The sequence below is a fragment of the Heliangelus exortis genome, chromosome 3 (genome assembly GCF_036169615.1).
Source record: "Heliangelus exortis chromosome 3, bHelExo1.hap1, whole genome shotgun sequence".
NCBI lineage: Eukaryota > Metazoa > Chordata > Aves > Apodiformes > Trochilidae > Heliangelus > Heliangelus exortis.
This window is the reverse complement of record NC_092424.1, coordinates 80,766,623-80,783,122: the sequence shown is the minus strand read 5'-3', so window position 1 is coordinate 80,783,122 and position 16,500 is coordinate 80,766,623. Positions and strand designations below refer to the sequence as shown.

The following is a 16,500-nucleotide window of genomic DNA, read 5'->3' as shown; positions in this document are numbered from 1 at the left end:
AGCGCCATGCAGCATCCCGGGGCGGCGCGGCACGGGGAGAAGCGGATGCAAGCGAGCGCCAGCGGCCGACCTGTCAAGTGTGTCCTTCCCTATCGTCCTCCGGCCGCCGCCGCCGCTCCGGGGAGGGCACCGCCGCCTTCCGCCGCGACCGCTCCCCGGCCCGGCCCGCCGCGCTGCCCTTTGGCGAGGGGCTCCGCGGCGCGGCAGCTCCCCCTCACCTTCCCTTTCCCTTTCCCCACCCTCCCTCCCTCCCCCCGAGCCCGGTAACTCCAGGTGCGGGGCGGGCTGCCCGCTTGTCCCCTCCCGCCCTCGCCGGGGATGCGCTGGGCGTCCACGCCCGGGAGTCGCCGCTTCTATTTCCAGCCGGTGGCTTAATCCTCCCGCAGCCTAATCCCCGCGCTACTGCCGCAGCAGCACCGCCCCCTACCCCGGTGCAGAGGGCGGGCCGGAGCCGAGCCGAGCGGAGCCGAGCGGAGCGGGCCGGCGATGCCGCTGCTGTTGCCGCCGCAGGTCGGTAGCCCAGCGCAGTCAGGTGATCCCGCGAGGTGCGGCCGGGCCGGGCCTGACCGGGCCGCCCGGTACCGGGGGGCTGAGCCCCACTCCCCGCCGCGCCTCTTAAAGGGGACGCCGCGCCCCGCCCGGTGTGAGGTGAGGAGAGGCCCCGCCGCTTCCCTCCGCCCCGCTTCCTTCGCCTCCCGCTTCCCGGGAGGGGGGCGGACAGCGGATCCCCGTCCTCTTCCCCGTCCCAGGAGCCCAGCGAGGATACGCGGGGCACGGAGGTTGGGGGGGAGCCGAAGGCACTGATGCTCCCCCCTGTCTGCAGTGTGGTCCTGTCCTTAAGGCTTATAATAATGCGCCGATGGGTCCCAAACCTACGTATAGACTCGACCTCTCCCAGAACCTTTTTACGATTGCGATGTTGTCGTTATCCAATGGATCCGAAATAAATCCCCCGAAGGGTTGTCTTTCTTTCATCTGAGATATCGTAAAAGTCCTGGTTACGACGCAGCACTGCTCTATAAAGGGAGGGACGCATCGCCAGAGTTTTATTGGGTACTTGAAGCCTGACGAAGCGATGTGTGGAATATTGAGAAATGTGCCGTACATGTATCACCATAAATTGGCTGAACTTAGTTTTGGAGTTAAGTGATATAAGTGGGAGGGGTCTAAATTAAATGGCACTGGTGGCAATTACTTCGAGCTGCCATTAGAACAAATTTGGGAAGGCGATGTGTGTTATTAATTAGCTGAAGAAAACGGTGTGCAATCAGTATTGAAGATTTGTATGTATGAAGTGACAATTGGATTGTGTTGCACACAAAGATATACGGTACAGTTTTCGTTTATTATGTCAGGGGCAGAATATTGACAAGGAATTGTGGTCTGTGACAGTATGAAGCAGCATCTTTTTGCCCTACCTTTTTTTTTTTTTTTTTTTTTAACCTAACAGCCAGGAGATCTTAAGGTCCTAGGTAGCCTGAAAGCTTTGGAGTCTAGTTTAAAAATGCTCAGAAGTTCAAGTTATGGCTTCTATGGAAAATCTTTTCCAAAATAACACTTCAAATGGTGCCAGTGTCCACTGAAGAAAGGTGTTTGAATGTTTGAGAGCTTTTGATATTTTGATATGTATTTTGATATATTGATAATAGATATTATTTGATATTTTGATATTTAGTTAAATCACCTTAATATTTGCAGAGCAGATAGAGATGTTTGGATTTAAAGGTTCAAATGTTTCCTCAAAGGCTGTGGTTGAATACAGAGGTGTATTTGCTTTTTTTTAAATGCATATGTCACTAACTGCTATCAACAAGCATTAAGGGTCTGCAAACTTTGAATGCTCCCATAAGTGAAACTCTCATATTCCAATAATGAGAACGTGTATAAGCACCATGTCAACTCCAAGCAGGAATGGGAGGCAAATCAAGAGATGCAGGAGTTGCACAGAAAGATAATATAACTCTGAGTTCTTTAGCATTGCTATAGTCTGCTGTTCAACTACAGAAAAAAATTAGTAATATTTAGAAATCATGCTTCATTTACCACAGAAATGTTAACTTCCATTCCTAGAAACTCATCATTAAATGAGGTCATTCGGGGTGGTAGAAGCATCTTTTAGCAAAGGCAAACACAGTTTTCCCTCTGTACTTCCCAGTCAGTTATTGGGATCATACTGCAAATTGATTTCAGAGGAGAGAAACAATTGGGATCTGCAGTCACTTCATGTTCCATTACTGGCATTGAGAGTGACTCTGAACTCTTGTTGATAACACTGGAAGGAGTTTAGAATGTCTTGGCTTTCAGAAAGACAGGAGGTTTCTTTTTAACTGTGGGGAAAAAAACATACACAAACTGTTCTGGAGTTTGCTGATTTCAGCAAGCAGAAATTTAGAGTAGCTTTACTTGCAATGCACAACATTGTTTTCAACTTCGTGCTAGGCAAAGTATTTCATTAGTGATGCAACATTTTTATTAATGTCTAGTGTGTATCTTCTGAATTAAGTTTAAACTTAAGTTTAAGGTCTGGATACTTTCTGAAGCAGTCCATATTCTTATCAGCAGTTTTTGTGTCACTGAGATTCTTGGCTGTGTCACCAAAAGCTATGGTTCTTAAAACTCAGTTCTTTTTATATTTTCATATTGTCAAAATATTTAAACATAAAATAATTTAGACATTGATCAAAACATGCAAAAATTTTACTGAGAAAACCAGGATTGTTTGACTGAGAGGTTCAAGAGGTATTTCAGACAATCTCATTCTCAACAAGTGTGTTGTCTGAATTCTTGATGCATGATGATCTTTCTTAAAATTTTAGATGCTTTGAGAGAATGAGACAAGAAGAAGACATCAGTACTCTTAAAATTCAGAGTAAAAGGCTTGGGGTTACCCTTTGACAAAATGTTTTAGGGTCAGTCCTGAGAAGTCACCCAGTGTGATGGTTCTGTGCATCCCAGATCCACAGCTTGGCTGGCAGGATGCACCAGGAGGTTGAGGTGAGGGCCATATAAGCAGCTGGAAAGGGTTCTTGCTGTTAAGCACAAACCAAAATTGTAGATTTTTTTCTTGTCTGATTGTAACTGCTTTCCACCTCAGAATTAAAACCCTAAAGGAGAGAAAAAATATTGACAAGCTGAACAGCCATTTTGAGACAAATGCTCAAAGATAATTCTTGACTGATTTTGATAAGAGGAAAAAGGGTTGGTCTGTGTTAATCTCACCTTCAGGCACCCACATGAAGGGAACAAAGAATGTCTAGAGGCTGATTCATCACATTTCACACCAGAATTATGCACCACAGATGCCCACATCTCAGGTAAGGTAAAGCCTGTAAAACTCCATTTCACATATTTGATGTTAGGGTTTTCTCACCCTATTTCTTAATGTTATTACTTCCAGTTTGTTCTCTTGTTTCTCAGTTTCTCCTCTCATGGTTTCTAGTTCTTCAGCCAGCTTCGATGCCCTTTCCTCCTGCCTTCAGGTAGAGGTTCACACTCCTTCCTGTTTACACCTAAGCTGGCATCAGGACCAGCACTGCTGGTTTACTTCTCCCTCTTGCTCTTAGGGCAACTGGTACAAAGAGAGCTCCTGGTGAGACTGGCTGTAACCATAGTGATAGCAGCAGTCCTGAACAGATTTGTATAGCTGTGGAAAGGGGGAGAAAAGGACTTTTAAAAGGAGGAGTATCCTCCTTACTTCGTATCAGGTTGATGGAACTAGGTAGGTAGTAGTATTCTCCTTTTAGGGCACCTGCAGCAAAAGCTACAGGGCACCTGTAGATGTCCAAATTCATAATTTGTACCCAGGATTTTCTATGCTTCTGCTGTTAAATATAAATCTGTGTAACTTCTGTCCACAAATATTCATTCAGTCTCTGTACTTACCCTCCTTAATGGCAGATGTTTCAGTAGTTCCTTTGGTTACTGTGATAAAAGGCACCAATGAGAAATGAAAGCAGGGTGTCAATTTTCCAGTCAGAATTATGGCTTGAGAAGGATGTAGCCCATATGTGCTCATACCTCCCACTTAGTAGCTTTTGGCTTAGATCTGCCAATAACACTAAGGTTAAAAGACCAGAAATGGGTCAAAAGTCCTGTAATCATGAAAGTCAGTACCCATGAAATTCCCTGCTATTTGATATTGATTTTGGCCATTGATTTTATAATCTTGGTTGAGCCTCCAGTGCAGATGTCTGGAGTTATGATGTCAGGCAATGCTCAGGATAGGCTTAAAGTTGTGGGGTTTTTTACTTTTTCTTTTGTACTGAGCACTAATCTTATTCTACTGATTTATTTAAATAAGTCTGTGCACCAAAAGCTACCTAAGTTGTTGCTTCTATAGGTAATGTTTATTCTAATATATTCACAGAATCACGGAATATCAGAGCTGGACCAAAGCTAGGTCAGGTCACTCAGAAATGCATCCTGATGGGTCTTTAAAGTACCCAGAGGAGACTCCACAACCTGTTTCGGGAGCCTGTCCCAGGGCTCTGTAACACTTACAGTAAAGAAGTTATTTCTCCTGATGAAGTGGAACTTCCTGAGCTTTATCCTGAGTCCATTGCCCCTTGTCCTAACACAGAACACAAGTGAGAAGAGGTTGTCCCTTCCTTCTTGACACCCGGACCTGATGTATTTATATACATCCATTAGATCCCCTCTGAGTCTTCTCCTCTCCAGACTCTCAGCCCCAGGTCTCTCAGCCTTTTTTCATAAGGCAGGTGTTCCAGTCCCTTTATCATCCTGGTAGTGCTCTGGTGTCCTCTCTCAAGTAAATCCCAGTCCCTCTTGAACTTGGGAGCACAGAGCTGGATGCAATACTCGAGGTGAGGTCTCACTGGGGCAGAGCAGAGGGGGAGGAGAACCTCCCTGATCTGCTGAACACTCTTCTTAATGCACCCCAGGATACCATTTGCCTTCTTAGCCCCAAGGGCACATTGCTGTCTCATGGATATTCAGTGTAGAAATAGAACCTTTATATTGATATTAGATGTAAGAATTAATTTAAGAAAGCCTGTAGGTCAGCTTAAATCCAAATATTTAATATATTATTGAAGCTGCTGACAGTGGTAATGGGGACATCTGTCAAACAATTAAGGTGAAGTCATGCCAGGCTTCACAGATAGTAGTGTGAAATAGATTCGCAGGGGTGTGCAGAAACTCCTAATTTACTATTAATTGACTTTTAAAATTTATTACTCATTGACTAACTGACGGTCCTGTCTTTGAACAGAAAGTAACTCTGAAACCACTGATCACAGCAGCATCATTACCTCAAAGAGGGAAGGGTGCTTCATGAAATAAAGTCCATGTTTCATATCTCTATAGAAATTGTGATCCATGGGACAGACAACAGGTTTTTAATTTACCTTGGTTTTGTGGTCATCAACCTTTTCTGTTTGAGCAAACCTAACTGGTTTTGGTAAAGGTGCATTTTTTTGTTCATACTGACAAAGTGCCAGCATTTTGCTGTTCTATTAATATTTGTGACAATTGTAAAATTGTAATTATTGTATTTTAATAGCATTACAGTTGTATTCTGGGCATGACCGTGGTGGCCAGGGATGATTCCCTGACTGTCACATATCTGACTTCTGTCTGCTCTGCCAGTGCTGTAGCTTACACTGAGGGGAAGCAGCACAAGTGGCTGAAACAAGTCTGAGAAGCACTTAGCTATGATTTGCAATGGAGAAAGCTTCTCTGTACTCCTGCAAAAAGCAAAGCCTATCAAGAGAAGGCAAATTTCATTTCTTTGCTGTGATAAATGAGTAAAGCTAGCTGCCATCCTAAAAGCTAAGCCTGGTCTCTCACCTATTTATCTGGCTCTTGGCAGCAAATCTAGGAGGCAAATTGTCCATTTCTGTAGAAGTGAGGCTGCCATTAAACAGTAATTTTAACATGCTGAATACTTTTTGCTAAATTATGTGTATTTACAGCATGTTTTTATTTTCTGAGTTGTCTAGTATCTGCAGGAACTGATGAGAGAGAGTGCTAGGCAAAAGCTTTTAAGACAGTGGGCCTTCAGTCAAGGCCAGCAAGAACAACACACCTTCTGCTCAAGAGCTCTGACAGGTGACCTGAACTGTTTAATTGATTTTTTTTGCATCCTGGGAGTAGTTTCTCACTAAATAAAAACTTGGTATGTTGTAGAAAAAAGCTGATCTACAAGAATGATGTTCCTGGAGTCCAGCATAATACATTTTCCTCACAGTCAGTGAACGTGTGGTATCATCCAAACTTCAGGACTGATTTTTCAACCCACACACTGTATACCCCATCTGCTGCTGCTCTGGGCTCAGAAATACACAGCTGCATGGTGAAATGACAGCAAATTATTGTCAAAGTGTGCTAATAAATTTCTGAAGTTATAATTTCAGTGACAGATTTGTTCAGCAGAGGTTCAATAGATGTCAGATGCATGTCAGAGAATAGTAAAATTTTCAACCTAGAGGGTAAAATAACTTTAAAGCATGAAAAAGATAAGCACATATTTAATAGGGGAGAGATATTATGAACTGTAATACCTTATGACCAAATATGACCTCTTTTCATTTGAAAAGGAGCTGCACTAAGCAATTAGGTACATTAATGTAATATATATACAGTTATGTATATCATAATATATCATAGTGAGTTTTTTAATGTTTTTAGCAATGCTTAATCCCTAATCCTTGAACATTTCTGGTACTTTCTGGTCTTATTACAGTTTTTCTAAGGCCTCTGAGCATAAAGCTCAGTCTGCTAATGTAAGATCAAACTCTTCAGCTATGCTTATGAAGTGGTAGTGTTACCAGTATTGCTTGGTATGTTCTCACTCCCTACTTTTCCAAGCTTGGATTTTTCTCTTTAACCAAATCTGTCCACCCACAGAAGGATACTTGTGATTGTACTAGCCTCCAGTGGCAACCTAAGGGCCCTTTCAGTGGTGGAATGTAGTCAATCAACTCCTGGATTTCAGGCTTTATACACATAAATGGTCTTGCACAATGTTGACTATGTCACAGCCATATGAAGGACTAAACCCTTCTGATTTTGGATTGCTTGGTAAACTGGGATCATTACCAACACTTTAATACAGTCAAGTGCATATATCTAGAAGCAAATCCTATAAGATTATTTGCTGGAAAGCTTTTACTCTGAAAAAGGATTAGGGGTCATAGCAGGCAAACAACATATTTGAACTCCCAGTGTGATTCTGTGTGGAAAGACCTGGTGGGACTTATGACTTTATAATCAGATACCACCAACAGGACCAGAATGTGATTTTCATTTCTGTTCATGACACTGGTATGAGAACACTGCTTAAATTCTGGTTTTTCATGTCCTCTTTTTAGAATTTTGAGAAAATGGGCTAGGGTGTTAGGAGGCTTTTTTCTGTCCACTTGATAGAGAGGTCCATGTCATGATAGACATATGGACCGTGGCTGAAGGCTGCTTTCCTAAAGGAGGAGAATTTTTCTACTTCTCTAAATTAGCTAAATGATTTGATAAAGAGGAAAGCAAAAGGGGACAAATAATGGAGGACAAATAACTTTCTTTGCCAGTTCTGGAAAGTGTTAGTTTTTTTACATGCAAAGATTTACAGGAGCAAGTTATTGACCCAACCTCAGATTAGAAATTACATACGTGGGAGCTAATACTATGCTAAATTTGGGGTGAAGTAGGGAATTCAAGGGTAGAACTAGAAAATGTGATGCTTTTAAGCATGCACACTTGTTCATCTAGCATGCATGGTTTCATCAAGAAATGCTGTTTCCAGAGGGCAGAATGGCAAAAATTATCTTAAGGGGGGCCTGTGATAAGGGAAGAGGGTTGATCATCAAGTACTCCAAGAGAAAGACCACATAAAAGGAAGCTTAGTAGGAACTGCAACAGCTGGGGGCTAAAGATGATTGCAGATTCTCATACTTGAAAAAGAGGACCAGCCCCTATATGGAAATATGGATCAAGGCAAAGATGTGGACAGAGATTGCCACTCTGGTCTTGTCTACTGGACTATTTCTTATTTATATCCCCATCTATATAATTAAGTGCCTATATGGAAGACTTCAGTCTCAAATAATAACTGATCCAAATCTAGCATGAGTCTCATTTCAGTGTGTTGCTAATAGAAAAATTATGTCCATTATTGCATAGCATTGATAGTTAACATTTTTGCTTCACAAAGTACTTTGCTTTAGCCTTCAGTTCTATGGCATCCTCCATTCAAAGAACTCCAAGTGCTTCATAAATGCTAATTTAAACTCCCAACTCTACTGTGTGGAAGGCAAGTATTATTACTCCCAGGGATTCCCTTCTTTTTATGTCAAAGAAGTGCTTACTACATTGCTGGTCCTGCTAGAGACACCATAATAAGCTCTTTGTGGTGCAAAAAACTTAAGGAGCCAAACCCTAAGTTTGTTCAATGTGAAACAATTCTGCTAGTAAATCTATAAGGAGTAAGTTTGAAAAATGGACATAAAATGGGTTAAATGTAACTCAGGAAAAAAAACCCACAGCGATTATGTTGTACAGAAAATACATATAACATTTTTTTACTCCATTTGTATTTTGGTGTACAAACAGTATTAATAAGTAGAGGGACACATATATGTGACTTTCAGCTGTATAACTGGCAGTTAATGAGTCTTATGCACTTAATGGTGGAGAATCTGGAATTTTATCCTTTTGCATCTGTTTTGCATTTACAGTGTCAGACTTGGCAGAGCAGAGCAGAACCCTCAGTATTTGTGGGTGTTTCAGCTTGTTGAGTTTGAGGGACTGCTGCAGAGGGAAGCTAACCCACTGCATAATGCTAGTGTATTTATATGTCTTTTCAATAATTAATGATATGCCTTTATGCCTCTTTAGTAAGACTGCATAGGAAAAAAAAGCCTTTTCTGTATGTCCGGATTAGACACTGCTTTTTGCTTACACTGAATATCACTGGGATTAAAAAGCTATTTGATAACTACTCATGAAAAGATGTAAAGTGCCTACCATTCCTTTAAACCTGGAATGTGTGCATCTCATGTACATCAACAGTAGTATCATCGTTAAAGAAATTAATTTTTTGGTAGGGGTGAACTGTTCTTTCTCTTTCAGGGCTAACATTGGAGGGATCACCAAATCCATCATGAAATTTTGATATCCAGAATGCTTGATAGTCATCTTGATCTGCAATAATGACTTTGTAATAGATGTAATGAAGTGGAATAACTGCATCTTGTCAACATTGTTATTAACTTTAAGTGCCCTTTTTTGAAGATTAGAAGTTGCTGTGGATCATCTACACTGGCAAACAGGGAACTGAGCAGAGTATTAGGGCTGGGTTTCCAGTCTGCTGCTGCCCATTGATGCCTCTCCTGCCCCATAAAGAATCTAGAAAACTACCAGGATCATCTCACAAGTATTTCTGATGGCATAAACCCAATATGTGGATGGCACACTGTCTCTTTCCTGCCTTTGAGTAGGAAAGACAGCTGATCTCAACCATGAATGAAAGTTATGGGGACCACTGCAGCCCTTCATGGTTTTTCTAATCTATATGGGACACCAAAGAGAATTTTAGTGGTCACTGGCCATAGCTCAGCTTTACTGATGAAGCTAGGCCTAAAGTCTGTGGTAAGCCTTTATTTTAAATACCAGAACAGTCTGCAGAGTAAATCCAAACCATTAGAAATTACAATAGCATTTAGATTTTTGGGATGGTACAACACAGAAATGCCCCTGCATGTGCCATGCATCCCTCACACGCTTACAGTTCTCTGCACCTTGAAGTGTTAATGTCTGATCACTCTGGCCAAGTATTCCTGTGGAAAGTTTTCATCTAGATGCTTTACAAAAGCATAGAATGTAAGAAGAGGAGGGTATATAAAAGTACAGAATAGAAAACATTCATATTTAAAATTTGACCTAGTTTCTGTTTGTGCTTGATGCAGATGTATAAGAAGAACCTGTGTCTCAGTCTTCATTCACCATCAAACAATAAGACCTTGCACAAGAGCTCTGTACGAATGATGTGATTCTACCGACCCAGAGTGAAGTTAAGGAAAAGAGAAATCTTCACGAAAATCAAGCAAAATCTTTACAAAGCAAAATTACACACAACTGCAGGAATCTGAAGAAAACTGATGCAGTCGTACTGGGTTGTTTTTTTGAAGTTACTGTTTTGTCATTTGCATTGCTATAGAGGTTCCCCAAAACTTTCTGAAATTTCTTTATTCACTGGTCTGGAATTGAGGTTTAGCTATAGCCTTTGCCATTAATACTGATTCACAAAGCTATGAACAAAAATTCTCTCTGCAACTCACTTGGCTATCTTTAACTTTTGCACTGAAGTTTGCTGGGTTTGGACAAATGGATGAGATGGATTCTTCACAATTGCTAAGGACTATGAGTCTATAAACTTGGTTCTGGCTCATGTTCAATCCACAGCAGCAAGAAGCTTGTGGTATTCTAGGGGAAAATTATATATAGCTGAGATATCTGTTCAAGTGCATACACATCTTCAGGTTGTGGGGTTTTTTTAAGGCAAGGATAACTAAACATTTCTTATACATGTAACATACACAGTGAACAAAGAATGAATGGCTTTGGATATATTCCAATTTGTATCATTAAATTTCTCTTCTCTCAAAAGGACGATACTAAATTACAAAAATTCACAGCAAAGAGAAAATGAGACAGGGTACTCTTAAAACAGTCATAAAACTGTAGTGAACCTTCTTCAAGCACCCACTTAAGAGACAAATAAAAACCCAGCGACTTAACATTTAATGATCTAAAAAAGATGAGTTGCATCAAACTCAGTTTGAAGTCAGTTGAGGATACTTTGGGGATAGTTTAGTGAGATTAATCTACTAAGCAAGGAATACTTTCATACTGCTTTTTACAGTATCTAACATGTAAGTATTGCCACAATGTGACATTTTCTTAGAAAAATAACCAGTAGGAGGGAAAAAAAACGAACAAAAAACTAGTAAAAAATGAAAAGAAGCTGGACACTTGTAACTGGGGAAGGACCACAAAATCATTGCAGAAACACTGCTCTGCATTTCTCTGTCAGAAGGGTAATGTCCTTTTCTTTGGCTGTTTCTGTATTCTGTAACCTTTCTTCAAAGTCATGTGTGGAGTTAGTTCTCATTTATACTCCTGTCATCATTACAACAGAGTACATTGCTCTGCTGATATCACAGGTTTCAAGAGATGGAGATCTAGTCTTAGGAATGGGATTGCTTTGTTGAAATGTGGCAATCTGTCTGAGCTATTTGTCTGCTTTTTAGCCAAGAAGAGGCAATTCTGAGGTACAATCCATCTTATCATAAAATAGAAGTCTCCATAAAGAACATATGAATCCTGCATATTTCTCTCCTTTGACAATAAAGGAAAGCCAGGTAACAAGCTCACACACAAAATCCATGGTATAGTCATCTAAAGTGGCCTAGGATGAATCTTAGTCCCAGCATCACTAATATCATTAAAATTCTGTGGCCTTTACTTGCTTGTTGACACTGTTGTCATCCCTGAATGAATGATGCAAAGCAGAGATGATGGGATAGGACACTTGACAAATATTATCTCTGGAGAGCACGTAACATATTGGAACCTCTCCAGTGCCTTCGTGTGCTTCTACCAGAGATTTCAAGAGTGCCACCAATTCCTTATAGCTGAGAATTTTGGAGGCTGCTGAAGTGCAGGATGAACACCTGGTCTTCAGCAATAATAAAGGCTCCAGGCTGTATCAAAGGTCACAGAACTTGGGACCTGCTGAGCTGCTGAAAATACTTCAGGTCATCCTTCTTTACAGTCTTCTTTTAAAAGGAGAAGAGATTTTAGAGAGGGCAGAAATGGAGCGCTCCAAAAATCCCGACTAAATGGGATTTAATATTTTTCTTTGAAACTGAGTGGGAGAGGTGGGGAAAGAGAAGAGAGAGGACATTCCCTCTGTTTTGCAGACGCAGATGGAGGAGGAATGGGACATCTGCTCCTGCAGCGGGCTGCAGAAGTGGCTGCTTCCCTGGAAAAGACCATCAGGAGGCTTTCTGACCTATTTGTGCCATGTCCTTTTATCTCCTGCTACTTACATGACCCAGTAATAGTACAGCAGGGAAAGTTACTGTGATTTATTCAGCTGTATACATAACTGTTTCAGGGACTCCCCTCTTGCACTGCTCAGGCACCCCAAAGGCTAATCCCCTGTGCTTGGGGCTGGGTAGAATGAGTAAAAGGGTTTTACCTTGATATTGCCATTCCCTCAGCAAGTCGACATCAATATGACAGATTTTGCAAGAAATATAATATTAATATAATTATATTATATAAATTAGTATAGTTATAATTAATATAATATTAATATAATATAATATTAAGACCTTTGTCCAGAGTTATTTTATCTTAGGAGAACAAAGTGACATTTAGAAAAGATCCTCTGTACTGTTTTTGGTGACACTTAGAGCTGGTGGCAGCTCTGGTGCCTTTTAGTTAGAGGAAATGCCAGGAGAAAATTTAGTGAGAGACTCTGGGTACGTGTGCGTGGCACAGCTGTGCAAACAAGGCACACGTAACATGATGGAGATTTTAGAGATCATGATCACACAAAACAAGGTGGCACCACAACATCTGGGGAGCATATGAAGATGTGCCCACACAGGAGCCCCCAGTGCTTTTTCTAAGCTTGTGTAAACTTGGAAAAATAAATATCCTAGGAAAGGAATGGAATTTAATTTGCTTATATGTAAGCATCTGGGAAAAAACTAGTAGGAAGGATGCAGATCACTGTGTGTATCTACTGAGAAAGCCCTTACTGTGGAAGATGACCCCTGACTATGATACTGTGAAGAGAATAAGCTATTCTTTGATGTGAATAAAAGTTTCAGAATTTGAATCTAAGAGATTATCCTGAATGTGTTTAGGTTTCTTTTTCCCAATGTTTGAACTTGGATAAAAGTGGCAGACATAGATCATAACAACATCCACTGCTCCAGCACTCTTGCAGCAAATAGCTAATGCATAATCTCTAAGAACTTAAACCAGTCTTCATTTCTTTTAGTATTTCTCTCTATGATTCTCACAGTACCTTCTGTGACCTCAAAATGCATTTAATTGCTGATTAATATTAATATATTTCTTGTATTTAGTTTCTCTAGTTTTAAGAAATCAATGCTTTGACTTCTAGGAAGTAAACTTTGATAAATTCTTTATAATATCAATTTGATAAATTTTATTCAACCTTCTGACAGATATTTTCTTTTTACATATTGATGGATAACTGATAAGGTAGATATTTCATTCCAGATTACTTTGTCATGTTTCTGTAATAAAGCAAACTGCCATTTGATCACCAGCTAGCCAGTATTCTAGCTGCAGGTTTTGCAGCCACAATTAGACTATAAAATAACTCTACTGTCAAAACACAATTCTGGAACAACTCACCACTCTAAACTCTGAATTCAGCCCAATCTGTGCACATGTGGGAGATTTATTTTCATTTTTAAGTAAAAATCTGTATGAACAAGGAACAGAATTCAACATGACATTGATTTTATATGCTGCTTTCTGGCTCACTTGTGATGGCAGAGCTCAGAGCACGCCAAGCAATACCCATTTAACATGATTTGCATTGTTATTCTTCCTGATTTTTTTCTCTAAAATACAACTCACCAATCATTGCTTGGACCAAATATTGAAAATATATGTCAGTGCAGTGGTTAAGATAAGGGTACATGTATTTTAAGAGTTATTAAAATAAACTATAATTTAATTCAGTGGGCTAGCAGTCAGTAAAGGCCAAGTCCTATTTGTCGTATGCAAGTTATTACATTGCAATGAGATTAGTCACCTAAAATAAGTAGGAGTTGGTTCTGCAACAAATCTGAAAACACACACCAAAAAATGGAGTTAATCCCAAAATACCATTTTTAGCTTGCTCTCATTGTGTCTCTTTAATATTATAGAGGTCTCCTGGTAGTGACAGTTTTAACCTTGCCTTTCTGGCTTTTTGAGAGATGAAGTCAGCCCTATATCTGAATGGGTTTTTTTCATAGTTTAATATCCTCATCAGTTGTACTTGAAAACTAGGCTTAAAAAAATTAATAATAAATTTGATGAGATCTGGTTAAAGAGAGCATTGCATTGAATCTGGATTGCTCCCAGCTATCTGAATTGAACAAAGGGAAAGATTCCAAATACACCTTCTATGTTGGCTGACTGCCTTAAAAGTAACCTGAAGCTAAAACAAAAAGTCCTTCCTCTTCAAATTAAAGCACATAATGCAAAAAAACCCAAGCAACTATTCAAATCTGTTGTATGAAGTTAGACCATAAATAATATAAAACAGGCTATTTCATTACAAGCTGACATGGGAATTAAGCTGTATTATGTATGTGTTTTGGAATACCTAACAGGGGCTTAGTTTTGTCACTGTATAATTTTGCATATGTATAAAAAAAACTGATTTTTAAAGACAAAAAGTCCTGTTCTTGTTTGGGTAGATGTAAATCAGTCAAAATACCAGCACAATTTCCTAGTGTTGTGGAAGTTGGCCCCAGATTGAAACGGAGGCTGCCGGGGCCTGGAAACAATTGAAGGGAGCTACCAGTGGCATCAAAAATATTGACTGGACCTTGGATTATTTTACCATCTAGATCCAAAATGTGGTGTTCCATTGAGCAACATCATCCCTGCAAAATATTATCCTGTAGCCTGTTGTAGACACAGGCCTGCACAGTCTGGTTTTCAAGCAGCAGATGACAGACAATGTGGAAGGTAGATATGTAGGTAGGTTGATGACTATCAGTAAAAAAAAATCCAGCTTTTTTATATATTGGTGCTTTCTGACACTGGGATTCTGCATCTCTAAACTTCCAGGGAACTCCTTCTGGTGCCAGGGAGGGCCCATGAGGAGAGGCAAAAAGAAGCTTGTGATGGTAAAGCCTTAGGTGGACTTTTTCTGGGGCAGCACAGCAGTGGTCAGCAGTAGTTAGCATCTTCCCATCATGTGTGTTTTGAAAGAAAATATCCATAGATCAGTTAGCCAAAATCCCTTTAAAATAGGTGCATTGTGCTTTTGCCTGCTAAAACCCACTGGTGGGATGTCAGGGACCTTATGCCAATTGCTCAGTAACGCTGCAAGGGCTGTGCTGGGGGAATTAAATGGAGTGGTTTGTGTGTCACATGCAAGAGCCTGTGCTCCCACAGGGAGAACAAGGGGTTTTCCATATGGAGAGTATGCCAGATTCCCAGGATCAGAAGCAACATGTGATTTTCGTAATAAATAAGCCTAGAGCAGAGGAAGGCAGAGCAAGAAGTACATATTAAAAAAAAAAAAAAGAAAAAAAAAGAGGGCATTTATTCATCATTATCTCTATGTGATGTTTGGATCTGCTCAGAACAGCTGTCTAGTCTGCCTTCTCTATGAATTATTCACTGTACTATTCACAGAACTTGCAAGTTCATGGGAACTGGTATTTTTCATTGGGTATGTGGCAATTAAACCCAAATTACTCTGGGAAAAAAAAAGTATACATAGAACTGAGTATGCAGAGGCATGTAATAAAACAATGTTAATGCTTTAAAAGAGTTATTTTAAAGAGTTATTCAGCATTTTAAAAGTTAGGGAATGCCAAAATTATGAAACTAACTTAAATTTAGCTCACCTGTAAATATAATTAATAATAATGTATCTAATGACACAGTCACATCTATTTTCCACATCATTCCAGCATCATTTTGTCTAGAGGATGGACAGATCTGACTGAGAGCTAAGGTAATGAAATATTCCTCTTTCAATAAGCACAAGCCTTACTTACATGTTAGTAACACAATTATTCAAATCCTCTATTGAATTATTAATATCCTAATGAGATTTACTACAATGATCTTTTTGCAGTATTATCACTGTTTACCAACATTAATTAACTTATTAACTATGTATATTCACTATAATTAACTTATAACAGAGCTTAACTACAACTCTGTTTTGAGGTTACTCTTCCCTCAATTTTATGCCCAGGGACCTAAGGCAGAGAGACCTGAAGAACAGATGTCAAAACCAGAATTATCAAGCATTGCCTAAATTTGGGTGCCCAATTTTAGAAGCTTGGAGCCTGATTTGTTTCCATGTGTTCAAGTTGCAGCTAGCAATTTTAAGTGCAGCTGTGAATATTCAGCCCTATTCTAATTTAGACCCAGATGTCTCCTGTTGGGCCACAGAAAAATGAAAAATGACAGAGGCAAGGATAGCATCAATCTCTCCAGGGCAGCATTCAATTGCCTGCAGTCCCCTGCCTCATTCACAGCACATTTTATAACTTCTGGAGATAGTGAAGCAGGAGTCACACTGACAACAGCTAGACCAGCAACATGACCCCAAGGCCCTCTTCAATTATGTGATTGCCTGTGATCTCTTTCCTATTATTTCTAATTATTTAGTGCACAGAAGGAATTCTCTTCAGAAATATACCATGATTTGGTTGCAAATGCTTTGTGCTAACATATCCCAGGTATTGAGAGCTGATTTCACAG

The 16,500-nt window shown here is 40.1% G+C and overlaps 1 protein-coding gene and 1 long non-coding RNA gene across 30 annotated transcripts in view; one reads left to right on the top strand and one right to left on the bottom strand.

Annotated features, from left to right (window-relative positions):
* SNAP91 (synaptosome associated protein 91) overlaps positions 1 to 975 on the bottom strand; it is a 72,655-nt gene extending 71,680 nt beyond the window's left edge. For 9 of the 28 annotated variants that reach the window (XM_071741437.1, XM_071741443.1, XM_071741444.1 and 6 more), the window contains exon 1: positions 71 to 220. The gene's annotated coding sequence lies outside the window, so the exon portion shown is untranslated. Of the gene's footprint in view, positions 1 to 70; positions 255 to 427; positions 611 to 876 lie in introns of those variants that run through there. The other 19 variants (XM_071741430.1, XM_071741438.1, XM_071741441.1 and 16 more) reach the window with 7 other exon arrangements.
* Positions 223 to 10,110, top strand: LOC139795029 (uncharacterized). Of its 2 annotated transcripts, none has more exons than XR_011725358.1 (5): positions 223 to 510; positions 3,226 to 3,314; positions 5,961 to 6,069; positions 9,082 to 9,600; positions 9,918 to 10,110. It is a non-coding gene; the product is annotated as an uncharacterized lncRNA (long non-coding RNA). The 2 variants fall into 2 exon arrangements; XR_011725357.1 differs by having other exon boundaries at positions 5,953 to 6,069.
* The last annotated feature ends 6,390 nt before the right edge of the window (positions 10,111 to 16,500 follow it).